Genomic DNA, 7,773 nt, shown 5'->3' on the forward strand with positions numbered 1-7,773 from the left:
CCATGTGACCTTTTAAATTACTGTATTTATGTAAGCCTTTCCCTAGCCAGGGGCAGTATCCAAGGCCATCAAACCTGGGGACAAGGACTGGGATTGCTACTTCTCGGGTAGTTTTTTGGCTCCATAGCCTAGGGTCTTGTCGGAATCAATTTGGAGTACCAAGTGTTTTCAAAGGGGTATGCTAGGGTTGTGATGCACAGGAACCCCTCCACCCCCTTTCACTATGAAGGAACTGAGGAAATAGATAATAAATCATGTTGGCAGATGCCAAGGACAGTGGCTGATTCCAGGAGGCTTGCTTGACCATTATTGACTGGTGTCATAATCAACAGCCTCAGCTGCGAGTCAGAAAGCAATATCTGAAGGAGTTACAAAATAGATCCAGGAATTACGATTGGTGGGCCTTGCTCCTATGGGCCCTGGGCAGCATCAACAGGACAACAGGACAATTGTTCAACAAAACAGAAGCATAATCACTACAGGGCAAAGGCAACAACGCTAGTGTTCAAAAGAAATCCTGGTAACAGAGAAGTGTATACTTAGATCCAGGATATGGCCTTCTTTAGCTGGCTGTGTCACTGAAGCAGCCCAAATCTGCCAGAGAAAGCCAGTCTTAGCTGCTGCCACTCAGTTAAGGATTTTCAATGAAAATCAGGGCTGTGGTCCTCAGGGTTGACCGGCCTAATCTAACTAACATCCAGAAAAGACCCAGAGCACATGACCAAGCGACCTGCGTGTGTGGGAGTTCCATTAACCAACTAACAACGCAGATGATGAAAGCCAGAAAGATCTGCCCGTGGAGGTGCAAAATCATGGGCTAGATCTGCAGAAACCGCGACCGCTAGCACTAGGTAGGCAGTCGGTCTGGCTCCCATTCGGACACAAGGGGCTTTAAGTTTAGCAGCTGCAAACCCAGGACTCATATACTTAAGGAACCCGATGGGAGCGCAGGGAATGTAGCCTTTGTGAAGAAACTAGCCAATTCTCAAACCCAGGTCTGTTCTAATAGGGATGTCGCTGTCCTCCCAGGTCAGCCTGGTTTAGTTTCTAGTCCCGCCTCTCTTGGGCGGGACTCATCGCTCCGCCCTGCAACCGCCCCAGGGCGGGGCTCCCACCGGCTCTCGGCTGCCCTTTCCTCCGCGGCCTCTGCCGAGGCTGCTGTGTCCTGCGGAGCTCCGAGCACGTGCCGGTGAGTGAGGTCCCAAGGAGCAAGGGGTCTGGAGGTTTTACGAGCCCAGGCGAGAAGCGGGGGCGAGAAGGTTTCTGGCTGGGCAGGAAAAGGAATTGGGGTTTGGTTTTTTTTTATTACCTCCGGTCTTGGAGGTCATCTTAAAGGGAATAGCCCGAAGAGTCACCGCCAGTGAAGTGCAGTCCCTATCCAGCTAGGAAGTCACCTGGAATCTGGCTCATTTAAGCGTTTCCGGAGCCCCAGACAAGGACCGAGAAAGGTTTCATTGGAACCCGTGTCCGGGGAGAACCAGATCTGCTTCAGCCCACGCCCTGAAGGGGCTTTTAGACCTAAACCATGGGTCCTGTATTCGTTCTCCTGTTTAAATTTATTAGAATTGGTTAGAGGTGAAGTTTGGACTTGGATAACTTGCCCTTAGATATGTTAAAATGATATGCAAATCTAAAGCACTAGCTCCCTTACACTACATTTACATTCAATTACTATTCGAAGTGTTAACTTTTATTGTCTTTAAAAATGTCCCGCATTTAAGCCTGCTGTCTAGATTTAGTCCGCCCCCACCCCCAACCCCCATCTTTACTAAGGTGTCATTTTTTTTTTGGCTTTATAAGGGAGTTTTTTCTTTTTTTTTTTTTGATTTTTAATATTTTTATTACATATTTTCCTCAATTACATTAAGGTGTCATTTTTAAGAGTGGTTCTCTAAGTGCAGGATGGCAGGTTCTGGAGGCAGTCTTACTGTTTTAGCTTCCTACAAGTTAAGATTACAGGGATCAGCCACCAGAGTCTACCTGATGTACAGGGGTAATGGCTAATGCGGTTCTACAAATGAGAACTCCAGGGAGTGGACTTGGCTAGTGGAGCGGTTACTTGCGGGTAGAGCTCCCAAAGTCACACTGTTTCTCTACTCTTGTTTCTTTGACTCAGCGCAACAAAGTGAAGGGGGTTTGAGGGCTGGAGATGGTTTTTTTTTTTTAATTACACAGGTGTCGACAGGCTGACTTTAATCTGGGATGTTTTGATTTCATAGTGCCCAGCTGCCAGTCTGAGACGATGTCTGCCCTGGTAAGTACAGTTCGACTAGTTCCCGTTTGCCCCAGCTGTAGGCAGCTACCTAGGTTTCCTTGTACCTAGGCAAGTGTTACACTGCTGGGAGAACAGCAGCCAATAGCTGGTTGGCATTCTGGGCCTGGTTCATGCCATCTCTGTTGTTAACTATACCAGGATGTCAGCATAGTCTCTTACCCAGGAAGAGAAGCGCAAGCTCTGCAGGAAGAGACCTAAAGTCCAGATCTTCCGACGTGGAGGTTACTTAAATCACAACTTGGAAATGGAACTGAGTAAAAACCACTGAGGGAAATAAATAGGAAAAAAAAGTCAAGATTTAGTGCCTGTAAATGGTCGGGAGTGGGCCTGAGGCAGTGGAGGGAGTTACTAGACTGCACGTTCACTAAAAATAGAATGTTTCCTCTCTCTACAATAATAAAAGCTAAATCATGATCCCCTTTAGTGAGCTTCCTGTTGGGAATATTGAGGCTGGTGTTGTAGTATGCAGGGCCCCTTCAGATTGTCCAGGCAACCTAGATGCCCAATCTCAAAAAAACTATTACTATTCTGCTCCCTAGCTCATCAATAAATTTATGCATATTAGTTGACCATGGGGTTCTGGGAACTTGCTTAGGTCAAACAGTACAATGAGCAGTTAGGCTCCCCCTTTTTTGTTATTCATGCTGATTTTCTAAGAAATGCCTCAATTTTAGGCAAGTAGTGATCACTCAATGAATCTGGTGTTTATCTAATAGAGCCAACATAATTAACTTTTGTGAAAACATCCTGGTTTCCACAGGAAGACATAGCCTTAATATACCTCCCTGAAGGGTTGGTGGCAGCCCCCACCTGTGTCCTTCCGTTTTCCCTGTGGACATGGGTCCTGATCGGGCTGCCTTACTTACACCTACCTCGGCGACCCAACAGGACACCCCTGCACTTGAGTAGCTCAGGGATAGTTGTAGCTGAGCTATGCACAGGCTTCCTTAACCAGTTCCAGAAGTCTCTTATCCGACCCCCTGAGTTTTTTTGGGAGAAAGCGCTTGCCAGGCCCACAAAGCACCCCAGGTTGAGCAATTGCTGTCATTTCCATCAGTAGCCTCTACATTGCTCACCTTAGCTTCATCATTGCCCTCCCATATACGTCAATATCCCTTTTTCTCCTCAGTGTAATACCTAGGCTACCTAACGCCCCCACCCCCCTAACCAGTCAAGTTCTTACAGGAAAGTTACTATCCCATATTACCCACTCCTAGTTCTACCACTCTATCTACCTGCTCTTTGAGGCCCATAATTACTACTGTTCCTTAATGGCACCAGCTTAACCCTGAAAATNCCCTCTAATAGGTCACTGAGCCTGCCATACCTTTGCGGTCCTGTTGCACTAGAGTTAATATAACTTTCCAGGTAGCTACTCTTGCCTTTCTGTCCATCAAATTCTTTTAAAAAAAAAATTCAGCCAGGGCGATACAGAGAAACCCTGTCTCAAAAAGCCAAAAAAAGCCGGGCGTGGTGGCGAACACCTTTAATCCCAGCACTCGGGAGGCAGAGGCAGGCGGATTTCTGAGTTCGAGGCCAGCCTGGTCTACAAAGTGAGTTCCAGGACAGCCAGGGCTATACAGAGAAACCCTGTCTTGAAAAACCCAAAAAAAAAAAAAGCCAAAAAAATTATGTATGTATTATACTTATTTATTTTCTGTATGTGAGTACATTGTTGCTGTCTTCAGACACACCAGGAGAGGGCATTGGATCCCATTACAGATGGTTGCGAGCCACCATGTGGTTGCTGGGAATTGAACTCAGGACCTCTGGAAGAGCAGTCAGTGCTCTTAACCTCTGAGCCATCTATCTCTCCAACCCCCCATCAAATTCTTAATCCTCCCTTGACTCTGATCCCACTTGTAGCAACTTAGAATAAATTCACTAACTAAATCTTATTTCTAAACTCAGATCAGTTACCCAGCTGCTGCTGTCCTGTACCCAAAATAAAACTGTCCCCTATCTTTGCTCTTCCTGATCCATCTCTCAGGGAAGATGTGGGCAGCAAGACACCAGAGTTTCCTATTAATCTACCTCCTACAAGGACTCCGTTGAGCCTTGGAGTGCTTTGTGTGGGATTTGGGCAAGTGTTAATGGTGAATAGTCTTAAGACTGGTGATCAGAGGGTGGTAACTTGAAGGCAAAATTATATTGTGTGTGGAGAGAGTTTGGGTCAAGAGTCATTTCTCTGTTTTCAAATGTGTGGGACCCAGGGAAGGGCTGAGCTGGTTATTTAAGTGTATAGTGCATTGTTGAGGTACCGTGGGTTGCTAAACCTTGTTTCCTTTTTTTTTTTTTTTTTTTGGATGACTTGAAAATAGGGTGGTCTTCACCAGGCTAAAAGAAGGAATGATCCACAACAGGGTGCACTGTGGTTCTAGGTAAGCATCTCTGTTCTAGCATTGACTGCCAGGCCTGTTGACTACTTGGTATGCATCAGGAAACAAGTTCACTTGTGGCAGTTACTGTAGAATTTTAGTATTTTTGTTTGAAAGTAGCATAAAATATTTTTGTCTGCTATTCCAACCGAGGAATAATTTATAGGAATATTATGTGTGTTGTTTCTGTTCACTGCTAGGAGTCTAAGCCTAGTCCCTGCCAAATGCAGACACTGCTGGATAAAGCTAAAAAGCAGAGAAAGTGCTTCAGTGTCTGCTCCCTGGGGTGGTCCTGGGATACATGAAATGGGAAAGGGGGAGATTTTTTTTCAGACCAGTCCAGCAGTTGTCAGCTATCCAGGCTGTGTGGTGCCCGAGATCGTGTTACACTGTTGGAAGAGTAAACACTGCCTTACTAAGGGTTGGCTCCCAGCACTGTTTTGGTGTCTGGTGCTGAGTACTTTCAGGCAGTATTGCACCCCTGAGAGTGGAGTGACTCCTTGTGGAGTTGGTCCTGGTCTGGGTGCAAACAATTTCCCTGTTAAAAAGACAATGGGACTTGGCTGTGCATGTACAGGACACTTGTTTTACATGTACTAGAACTGACAGCATGTCACCCTTTCCTCCTTACATTCTAGATCTGAATGAGATCGCGTTCATCAGGACTTCAGGTTTCTGACAACACTGTGTTTTGAGTAATGTATATGGTCTCTGTAATGTAGAGGTACTTCAGTTCAGATGGGGAAAGTTGAGTTTGCTTTAGAGGATTGCAGAACTGTGATGTAATTCCAGAGAATGCTTGTAACGTCCAGCTACGCTTTGGCAGATGAGGCAGTGAAGGAGCTCACCCATGGCCACTGACCTGCATCTCCAGCTATAATTTTTAGAGGGACTAGATGGTGTCTGTGGACTACATGTGGCCGGCTACTTGCTAATTAAAAAGGGATTTCAGACATCTATTTGGATGGTAGCCATCTTAGGACAGCTTAGAATGTTCCAGGAAGTTTAGGATATTGCTTTTTAAAAGCAAAGTTTTATATAAAGGTTCCTATAATGGCCCAGATAGTAAATGTTAATACTGTCTTTGGTTTTGCAACTATGTTGCTTTTGTCTGAAAAGTAATGAATGTATCATCAAATAAAAGAACATGGTTATATTCCAATAAAACATAACTGATGAACACTGACATTGGAATTTCATTGGCATTTTCAGAGTCAACATTCCCAAGTATTTGAAAGTTTGAGAATTTCCCAAAGGACATTGACAAAGAGATAGCAGACTAGGACTAGTAACATTTCTGACTTCTGAAGTTTAGGTCTTGAGGCATGAACAGCATTAGTCACACAGTATTAAAATGTACCGTCGTCACACATAGTCCTCCAAGTGCTAGATCCATGAACCACTCGCCAAGCTTTTATAGGTATTCTGTATTGTGGAGGAATAAGGTGACTAAATTATCCAGAAGAAACAATCATCCTTTTTTAAAAAAAAGATTTATTTATTTTATGTTTATGAGTACACACTGTAGCTGTACAGATGGTGGTGAGCCTTCATGTGGTTGTTGGGAATTGAATTTAGGACCTCTGCTGGCTCAGTCCCTGCTTACTCTGGTCCAAAGATTTATTATAAATAAGTACACTGTAGCTGTTTTCAGATGGACCAGAAGAGGGCATAAGATCTCGTTATGGGTGTTGTGAGACACTGTGTGACTGCTGGGATTTGGATTCAGGACCTTCAGAAGAGCAGTCAGTGTTCTTACCCACTAAGCCATCTCACCAGCCCCCAGAATCATCCTTATTTCTTATCCCGGGGTTTATATGGTTTCCATCATAGTGGAACAAGCTTAAAGCAAAATTTAAACATGTATATGTGATACATGTGTATACCCCTGGAGGGCAGAAGAGGATTTTTCATCCCCTGGAATGGGTGCTGAGAACTTGGCCCTCTAGAGGACCAGCATGGTTAACCACTGAGCCATCTATCTGTCTAGATCCAACACTCTTGAGATAGGTCCTCATATGTTTGGTTGGCCTCATACTCAAACTGCTTTCATCCCTGAAGTGCTGGGATAATAGGTGAGGACCTCTGGCAGATGCTGTAGCTTTGGTCTCATGAGTCATACGATAATGCCACTTCTAGTGATCAGTTCTGGAGACAGTTTTGTGTATACAATACTGACCTTAAACTTAATACAGAACAGTAACCTTGCTGTCTTGAAAGCGTTCTAGTTACCTTCAAGTACCACTGTGCCCTTCCTGCAGCAATTTTAATTTTGTATCTACTTTGGGTGTGGGAATGCATATGCTACACACAAGTGGGCATCAGAGGGCAACACAGTTCATTCTTGTTCTGCTGTGCAAGTTCTGGGAATCCAACTAACTTGTCAGGCTTCCCAAGAGGCAGCTTTACCCCTTAAGCTGCCTATAGAAATTTGGGTCTTGGACTGTTCAGGTTGCCTTCCTGGCCACAGGTCGGGATACCACAGCATAGTTTCCTGTGATCTGGAAAGAGATAATAATGCATGGATTCATTGGCGTAGGGGGTTTCAATGCCATAGATAATACAATTAAAGTAATTTAATGGGATTTACTAATTGATAAGTCGAGTTAATTAGTCAGTACTTACCCCAGTTGTCCTTTAGGTCTTGGTAAATTGAAGTTGAATTATTAAAGCATTCAAAACAACTTTTTGTTTTGTTTTTTGTTTTTTCGAGACAGGGTTTCTCTGTGTAGCCCTGGCTGTCCTCGAACGCAGAAATCCACCTCGCTCTGCCAGTGCTGGGACTAAAGGCCACCACTGCCCGTCTACAATGTTTTGTTTTGTGGGGGGAAGTTGGAGAGACAGTTCATCAGTTAGAAGGCCTGGCTGCTCTTCCAGAGGACCTAGGTGGCTCACAACCATCTTTAGGTTCAGACGGAGGGAATCTAATGGCTTCTGTGGTGCATAGGCAAAACACCGATTCACATGAATAAAAAGCTTTGAAATTTATATTTGTTTTATGCATAGGGGCTCTTTGCTACATTTATCTATGTCCTCTTTGTTCCTGGCACCCATGAGGTCACCCTAGAACTGGAGATAAAAGGTGGTCAGTACTGAACAAGGGCAACAAGTGTTGGCAAA

At 44.6% G+C, this 7,773-nt stretch overlaps 1 long non-coding RNA gene and 1 other non-coding gene across 2 annotated transcripts; both read left to right on the plus strand.

Annotated features, from left to right (window-relative positions):
* The first annotated feature begins 1,102 nt into the window (after nucleotides 1–1,102).
* Nucleotides 1,103–5,839, plus strand: LOC110285059. Its single transcript, XR_002377017.2, has 4 exons — nucleotides 1,103–1,189; nucleotides 2,220–2,254; nucleotides 4,597–4,656; nucleotides 5,292–5,839. It is a non-coding gene; the product is annotated as an uncharacterized LOC110285059 (long non-coding RNA).
* On the plus strand, nucleotides 4,992–5,187 carry LOC115029955. Its single transcript, XR_003835509.1, has one exon. It is a non-coding gene; the product is annotated as a small nucleolar RNA SNORA74 (small nucleolar RNA).
* Nucleotides 5,840–7,773: the final 1,934 nt, after the last annotated feature.

This window comes from Mus caroli, chromosome 18 (genome assembly GCF_900094665.2).
Source record: "Mus caroli chromosome 18, CAROLI_EIJ_v1.1, whole genome shotgun sequence".
NCBI lineage: Eukaryota > Metazoa > Chordata > Mammalia > Rodentia > Muridae > Mus > Mus caroli.